The following is a 7902-nucleotide window of genomic DNA, read 5'->3' as shown; positions in this document are numbered from 1 at the left end:
GTGTCAATTTTAGATCTTTCCTGCTTTCTCTTGTGGGCATTTAGTGCTATAAATTTCCCTCTACACACTTCTTTAAATGTGTCCCAGAGATTCTTTTATGTTGTATCTTTGCTCTCATTGGTTTCAAAGAACATCTTTATTTCTCCCTTCATTTCGTTATGTACCCAGTAGTCATTAAGGAGCAGGTTGTTAAGTTTCCATGTAGTTGAGTGGTTTTGATTGAGTTTCTTAATCCCGAGTTCTAGTTTGATTGTTCTGTGGTCTAGAGACTGTTTGCTATAATTTCTGTTCTTTTACATTTGCTGAGGAGTCCTTTACTTCCAACTATGTTGTCAATTTTGGAATAAGTGCAATGTGGTGTTGAGAAGAATGTATATTCGATTGATTTCAGGTGGAGAGTTCTGTAGATGTCTATTAGGTCTGCTTGGTGCAGAGTTGAGTTCAATTCCTGGATATCCTTGTTAGCTTTCTGTCTCATTGATCTGTCTAATGTTGACAGTGGGGTGTTAAAGTCTCCCATTATTATTGTATGGGAGTGTAAGTCTCCTTGTAAGTCTCTAAGGACTTGCTTTATGAATATGGGTGCTCCTGTATTGGGTGCATATATATTTAGGAAAGTTAGTTCTTCTTGTGGAATTGATCCTTTTACCATTATGTCATGGCCTTCTTTGTCTCTTTTGATCTTTGTTGATTTAAAGTCTGTTTTATCAGAGACTAGGATGGCAACCCTTGCCTTTTTTTTGTTTTCCATTTGCTTGGTAGATCTTCCTCCATCCCTTTATTTTGAGCCTATGTGTGTCTCTGCATGTGAGATGGGTCGCCTGAATACAGCAAACTGATAAAGTCTTGACTCTTTATCCAATTTGCCAGTCCGTGTCTTTTAATTGGAGCATTTAGCCCATTTACATTTAAGGTTAATATTGTTATGTGTGAACTTGATCCTGTCATTATGATGTTAGCTGGTTATTTTGCTCGTTTGTTGATGCAGTTTCTTCCTAGCATTGATGGTCTTTACATTTTGGCATGTTTTTGCAGTGGCTGGTACCAGTTGTTCCTTTCCATATTTAGTGCTTCCTTCAGGAGCTCTTGTAGGGCAGGCCTGGTGGTGACAAAATCTCTCAGCATTTGCTTGTCTGTAAAAGATTTTATTTCTCCTTCCCTTATGAAACTTAGTTTGGTTGGACATGAAATTCTGGGTTGAAAATTCTTTTCTTTAAGAATGTTGAATATTGGCCCCCTCTTCTGGCTTGTAGAGTTTCTGCCGAGAGATCCACTGTTAGTCTGATGGGCTTCCCTTTGTGGGTAACCTGACCTTTCTCTCTGGCTGCCTTTAACATTTTTTCCTTCATTTCAACTTTGGTGAATCTGACAATTATGTGTCTTGGAGTTGCTCTTCTCAAGGAGTATCTTTGTGGCGTTCTCTGTATTTCCTGAATTTGAATGTTGGCCTGCCTTGCTAGGTTGGGGAAGTTCTCCTGAATAATATCCTGCAGAGTGTTTTCCAGCTTGGTTCCATTCTTCCCATCACTTTCAGGTACACCAATCAGACATAGATTTGATGTTTTCACATAGTCCCATATTTCTTGGAGGCTTTGTTCATTTCTTTTGACTCTTTTTTCCCTAAACTTGTCTTCTCACTTCATTTCATTCATTTGATCTTCAATTGCTGATACCCTTTCTTCCAGTTGATCAAGTTGGTTGCTGGAGCTTGTGCATTTGTCACATAGTTCTCATGTCATGGTTTTCATCTCTATCAGGTCATTTAAGGACTTCTGTGCTTTGGTTATTCTAGTTAGCCATTTGTCAAATCTTTTTTCAAGGTTTTTAGTTTCTTTCCGCTGGGTTCGTAATTCCTCCTTTAGCTCGGAGAAGTTTGATTGTCTGAAGCCTTCTTCTCTCAACTCGTCAAAGTCATTCTCCGTCCAGCTTTGATCCATTGCTGGCGAGGAGCTACATTCCTTTGGAGGGTGAGAGGCGCTCTGATTTTTAGAATTTCCAGCTTTTCTGCACTGCTTTTCCCCCATCTTTGTGGTTTTATTTGCCTTTGGTCTTTGATGATGGTGATGTACAGATGGGGTTTTGGTGTGGATGTCCTTTCTGTTTGTTATTTTTCCTTCTAACAGTCAGGATCCTCAGCTGCAGGTCTGTTGGAGTTTGCTCGAGGTCCACTCCAGACCCTGTTTGCCTGGGTATTAGAAATAATAATTATCAACGCAGGAATAAATAAAATTGAGACTAAAACAATTTTTGTTCAACGTAACAAAAATTTGGCTTTAGCTGGGCATGGTGGCTCATACCTGTAATCCCTCCCCACTTGGGAGGCTAAGGTGAGAGGATCACTTGAGGCCAGGAGTTCAAGACCAGCCTGGGCAATATAGTGAAACCTCATTTCGAAAAAAGTGTGATTTTTTGAAAGATAAACAAAACAGACAAACCATTAGCTAGACTAAGAAAAAAAGAGACGACCCAAATAGATATCACGAAAAATGAAAAAGGAGATGCCGCAACAGATACCACAGAAATACAAAGGATCATTAGAGATTGTGATGAATAGCTACATACCAATAAATTTAAAAACCTAGAGGAAATGGATAAATTCCTGGACACATACAACCTACTTAGATTGAACCAAGAAGAAACAGAAAACTTGAACAGACCAATAACAAGTAATGAGATTAAATCAGTAATTAAAAAGCCTGCCAAGAAAGAAAAGTCCAGGACTGGATGGCGGCACCACTGAATTCTATTGAATCTTTAAAGAAGAATTAATACCAATTCTCAAATTATTCCAAAAATTGAAACAGCCAGAATTCTTCCTAATCATTCTATGAGGCTAGCATAACTCTGATACCAACACCAGACAATCACAGAACAAAAAAAGAAAACTTTTTTTTTTTTTTGAAGGGAAAAGGTAGACGCTAGGCAGAGACTAAAGATGTAATGGAGAAAGAGAATGAAACGAGCCTGCTTAGGAGGAGGGAGGAAGAGAAGGAAGGAGAAGAGGACAAGACTTCTCAGAGCTCAGAGCAAGGGGACAGATAGCAAGTGGAAATGGAGTTTAAGTCAGAATGAATCCCAGTCTTGTTGAGAAGGGAATAGTAAATGACCTGCAGAGGGCAAGAGGATGGGAAATGGCTCAGAGTCTGAAGAGAGAAGAGCAGGACGCGAATTTGGTGTGACGCCAGCAAGGGATCATTGAAATTGGCAGAGAGGAAGTGAGGAGCCGCCTGAATCTGCAGTGCACCCACAGCCAGTCTTCTCATTGCCAGCATCTCCATTTCCTCTTCCTTCTGGACAACATTTGTTAATGACTAACAACTAGCAGCTGCTTACTTTTTTGAGTCCTTACTATGTGCACTTGATAGGTATCTTCCCAATTCACAACTACTTGTAATTGCACGATAGGTCTGAAGCAAAAAAGAGTTAAGGATGTTGGTTGGTGTAAGTTTTCTATTAAGTAGGTACCATGTGGTGTGGCTGCTCAAAATGATGATACTTTTTAGGCTGCGTTAGTAGGAGCACATTAGTGTGAAGGAGAGGAAACAGTCCTGTGTTATTCTGCTCTGGTCAGGCCAAAGAAACAATGTTCTTTCCTGTCCTAGGTAAGGGTGATAATCATAACTGCCACTATTCATTAGGCACCTATATGTGCCAGGCTCCCGCGAGATGCTTGCATGCATTCTTCTTAATTGCCAAAACAATCCCAAGATGTAGATAATACGATCTTCATTTTATAAATAAGAAAACAGCCTCCAGGAGTTTCAGTTACATGCCAATGTCCTTAGAGAGAGGAGAAAAATAACACCTACTAAAGAAAGACCTAAGGGATCAGAGTGCTATCTTCAAGTAGCAGAAAGGCCATCATAAGGCAAGAGGACAGTACTCATTTGATCAGGCCATAAAAGGTAGAAATAGGCTCAATGGATGTAAGTCACACAAAAAGAAGTTCCATTTAACAAAAGGAAGAACAGTCAGCGATATGACAAAATGTTTTGTGTTACCTTTGGTGGTAGTGAGCTCCCTGTTACTGGCAGTGTTCAAGCAAAGGTTGAATGAATGTTGGGCAAAGCTGTACAGAGAATGCAAGCATTAGATGAGGAGTAAAACTAGACGCCCTTCTCGATATTTTCCAACATTCAAATTTTGTTCCATTTTTTAGCAATATAAAAAAGAGGTCAGGTCAAAAAGGGAAGAGGTTCAAAGACACCAGAATGGCTGGCCATGTGGTAGTCATTTAGAAAATGAGAGGGATTCTTCTGGCTATTGGGATGAGGAGTAGAAGTGAGGCTCTGCCTCATTCCGCCCACCCCTAACTTGGCTTCAGGTGAAGTCTCCAGGAGAAGTTAGAGGCAGAAGTTTAGGGTGCACGTTTCTGCCTAAGCAATTCTGCATCCATTTTCCACCAACTCAGGTTCAGGCAGGTGGCTGGCTGTGGTTTGAATCTGATTTGTTTGCATTTCTGTGGCAGGCAGCTGCTGTGACTGGTTGCAAAGGGAGAGATTTGTTTTGCACCTAATTTAATCCAAGGGTTAGGTAATGAGTTTGCTCCCCCTTAGATGAGGGAAATCAACATGCTTCTTCCAATCTTATCTGTGCTTTCTTATTAGCAGGAGGGCTGCTTTGTGGACCTTGTTAGATCTCCGATGCATGTGATCACTACTCAGGGGTGATTTACTGTACTCCTGATATTAAAAACCTCTGAGTGAGACAAGAGAAATGAATAATGCTCTGTAGTGAATTTATTAATGAATTTTCTTTCTGCTCCCAAAAAGAAGAAACTGGAAAAAAAGAATGTTGGATCAGAGAAAGACCATAACTCTCTGCAAGTCAGGGTTCTTGATGGTTCTGGAGAGAAAATAATCAGAAATCTTTTTTTTTTTTTTCTAAATCTCATATTCCATTCTAGTTAGGGACTGTCATTAATTTCAGGGTAGAAGACGGTTTGGCATCTTTCTGATATTCTTAAAATAGAATAAATAGGCAGCCACCTCAAAAAAAAAATAATAAGAGGTTTTGATCTAGGGTTTAAGTAATCTGGGCTGGTTTCTGATTTGTATATATATGTAATAAAGTATGCCCCTGTTCCCAAGGTTGATTTCCGGGAAGCTGAATTCATGAAGAATGAAACTGCTCAGTGACAGGTGAGGAGGCAGAGGGACTTCCTGTCACCTCCTCCGGGTGTGTACCTGTCTATCAACCGTCACCTGCTGGGTCAGGGTGTCTTGCTCCAAACAAGTGACCAGGGCCAGCTTCCTGGGCATGTGGTCTGTGCAGGTGCACAGAACCCTGCACCTAGAAGGGGCTGAGCTTAGCTTAATGTTCTTCTGTTGCTGTCTTGAAATTCTTAATTTTGGAAAAAAGGACTCCTTATTTCCATTTGCACAGGGCCTGGGAATTGTGTAGCCGGCCCTGCCAGTTGATCTTTCATTGTCAATGGCTCTGTCTTGCATTCATCTGCCCTTTCCCGACTCTGACCTTTTCTCAGGGGCAAAGCGATGTTTGCCCTAAAAGCATCCGTATCATGTAAAAGTATGCGTCTGTCTTTTAGGAAGACAATTTATTGCTTTTTATCCCCTAATTAGAGAAGTAATACAGGTAAATTGTAGGAAATTTGAAAAGTACAAAGAAGAAAAAAATTATCCATACACCCAGCACACAATGATATATCTTTCTAGTCTTTTAATACATACTTCTGTTTTGTTCTGGCTTTATATCATTGGAAATATCAGAAATAATGTTTGGGAAAATGCTTTTTAAAGATTACTAACATAGCATGAGAATTTCCCCCATATCATAATTTTTTCTTCAAAAGTTTTTTTGTTGTTGGCTATATAGCATTCCACTGCACAAAAATGCCATCATTAACTCAAATGATCCCTTCTTTTTGGGCCATTTACGTTTACTACAAATAACACTCTAAAGATAACACTTATATATGTTAAAAAGCCAAAAAAAAAAAAAGATGATGTATTTAGTTGTTTATTAATTTTATTATTTATTTTTTGAGGAATAACCAGGGTTTATTGGGCTCAGACCAGGAGTCCAGGGGTCTTGAGGACCTCTGCGTATCTATCAGTTTTCTTCACGTTCTTTGCCGCCTGTTTCTGTGGCCTCAAGAGTTGTTTTTCCTTCCCTCAGTAAATCCTGGCCTTTTCCTTCCTCTCCTCCTGCAGGTGGCTGTCACTGCCTGCTACTTCTAGCCAGCTTCGTGAGCTGGGCGCCCCAGGCAGGCAAACTTTCTTGTAGGCTTTGGACACACCACCTGGAGGGCCGCAGGAACCACCCTCAGCTGTTTCTTGTCGCAGGGCCCTGGGATCCCAGCGCACACCTTGAGGCGGTCCTGGGAGGCTTGGCCTGGCGCGGTCCAGGCTGGGTAGATGGGGGCCTGAGAAGGGTTGGTGTTCATCCACCTGTGGAGGAAGGCCAGGTACTTCACCTTGTTTCTGTAGAAATTGCCAGAAATGGGCCAACATGGTGAAACCCCGTCTCTACTGAAAATACAAAAATTAGTGGGGCATGGTGGCGGGCGCCTGTAGTCCCAGCTACTCAGGAGGCTGAGGCAGGAGAATGGCCTGAACCTTGAGGTGGAGGTTGCAGTGAGCCGACATCGCGCCACTGCACCCCAGCCTGGGTGACAGCGAAACTCCGTCTCAAAAAACAAACAAACAAAAAACCAGAAATTGCCAGAAATGCTGATGCCCTCACTGTGCACGACCCCCACCCTCCAGCCCAACAGTGCCTGCTTAACCACGATGGCCCCCACGTCCCCAGAAGTGGCCTCGGCCTCAAGCCTACCAGGACCTGCCCCCCTACGCCATTTTCGACAGTCACTTGGGAAAGCAAAACAGATTATTTTGGGGTGGTTGAATTCCTAGAAGTAAGAACTTAGACATACGTTGCACATTTGCCCTCTGGAAAACCCTTCCAATTTACGGTGGCTACGGAAGGAAGGAGGTGGGCGAAGGAGACATGGAGGAAAAGGAGTTCTGCTTGGTGCTTTGGGCTCTGTGGGCAACAGTCGAACTTTCTCTTTCTTTCAGTACTGGCTGGGGTGCACTGCAGTGATTTAGAGCAGAACTGGCTCTTCCACAATCCAAAACTCTTTCCTAGAAGTGGTGTGTGTCCCTGGCGCTCTCCTGTCCCCACCGGCGCTGAGGCGGGTGGTCGGGGGAGCTCCCAGGAGCGGCTTCACATTCAGTCTCTGCAGGATCACAGCACTGATGCCCCTGCAAAGTTGCCACTGGGAACATTTTAGTGTGCTAAGCTTGGTTTAATGTCACCGTACTCTTTCCAAAGTCTCCTGAGGGGAGAAGAATAGCATTCCAAGCGTGAGAGTCTCTAGTGAGGGTCTCTCATGAGGAAAGAGAGCCTCAGAGGAGGCCCTTCCTTGCTCCTGGGCAGCTGCTGTGTCTCCCAGATTCATTCTGAATGTCTGTGGTCCCTGCGTTTGCAGAATGAGTCTGCTAGTGGCTGTCATGATCATTTAGGCTTTTATTTAGGCTTTTGTGATGGGGGGATGTGAGCAGTTGGTCTGTTTACTACTGAGGCCTTGGCCTGTCTCTGTGGGAGGAGCTACCATATGCTGCTGGTGGGGCAGGAGCTCTCCAGATCTCTTTGAAACTCAAGTTGCAAAATCTCTGGATGTTTCCACTCTGGGTCTGTGGCCAGGGTGACTCCCAGAGACTGGCTTGTGCTAGTGGGGAGAGGAGATGGGAGGAGTGTGTTGGGGGAGGCTGGATTGAGAAGTGGCATTTACAGACCAGATGTGCAGCAGACCCCAAAGGGTCCTCAGCCCTTGCAAGGCTTCCTTTGACCCTGTGGTCTGGGGCAGGGAAGGAGGAGGGCCAGGGAGGGGTTCTCTTTACTTAGCTACCCCAGTTTTTCTTTGCTTTGGATGACCTT

Source organism: Colobus angolensis, unplaced genomic scaffold, assembly GCF_000951035.1.
Source record: "Colobus angolensis palliatus isolate OR3802 unplaced genomic scaffold, Cang.pa_1.0 Scaffold124, whole genome shotgun sequence".
Classification (NCBI taxonomy): domain Eukaryota; kingdom Metazoa; phylum Chordata; class Mammalia; order Primates; family Cercopithecidae; genus Colobus; species Colobus angolensis.
Note: the sequence above shows the minus strand (reverse complement) of the source record.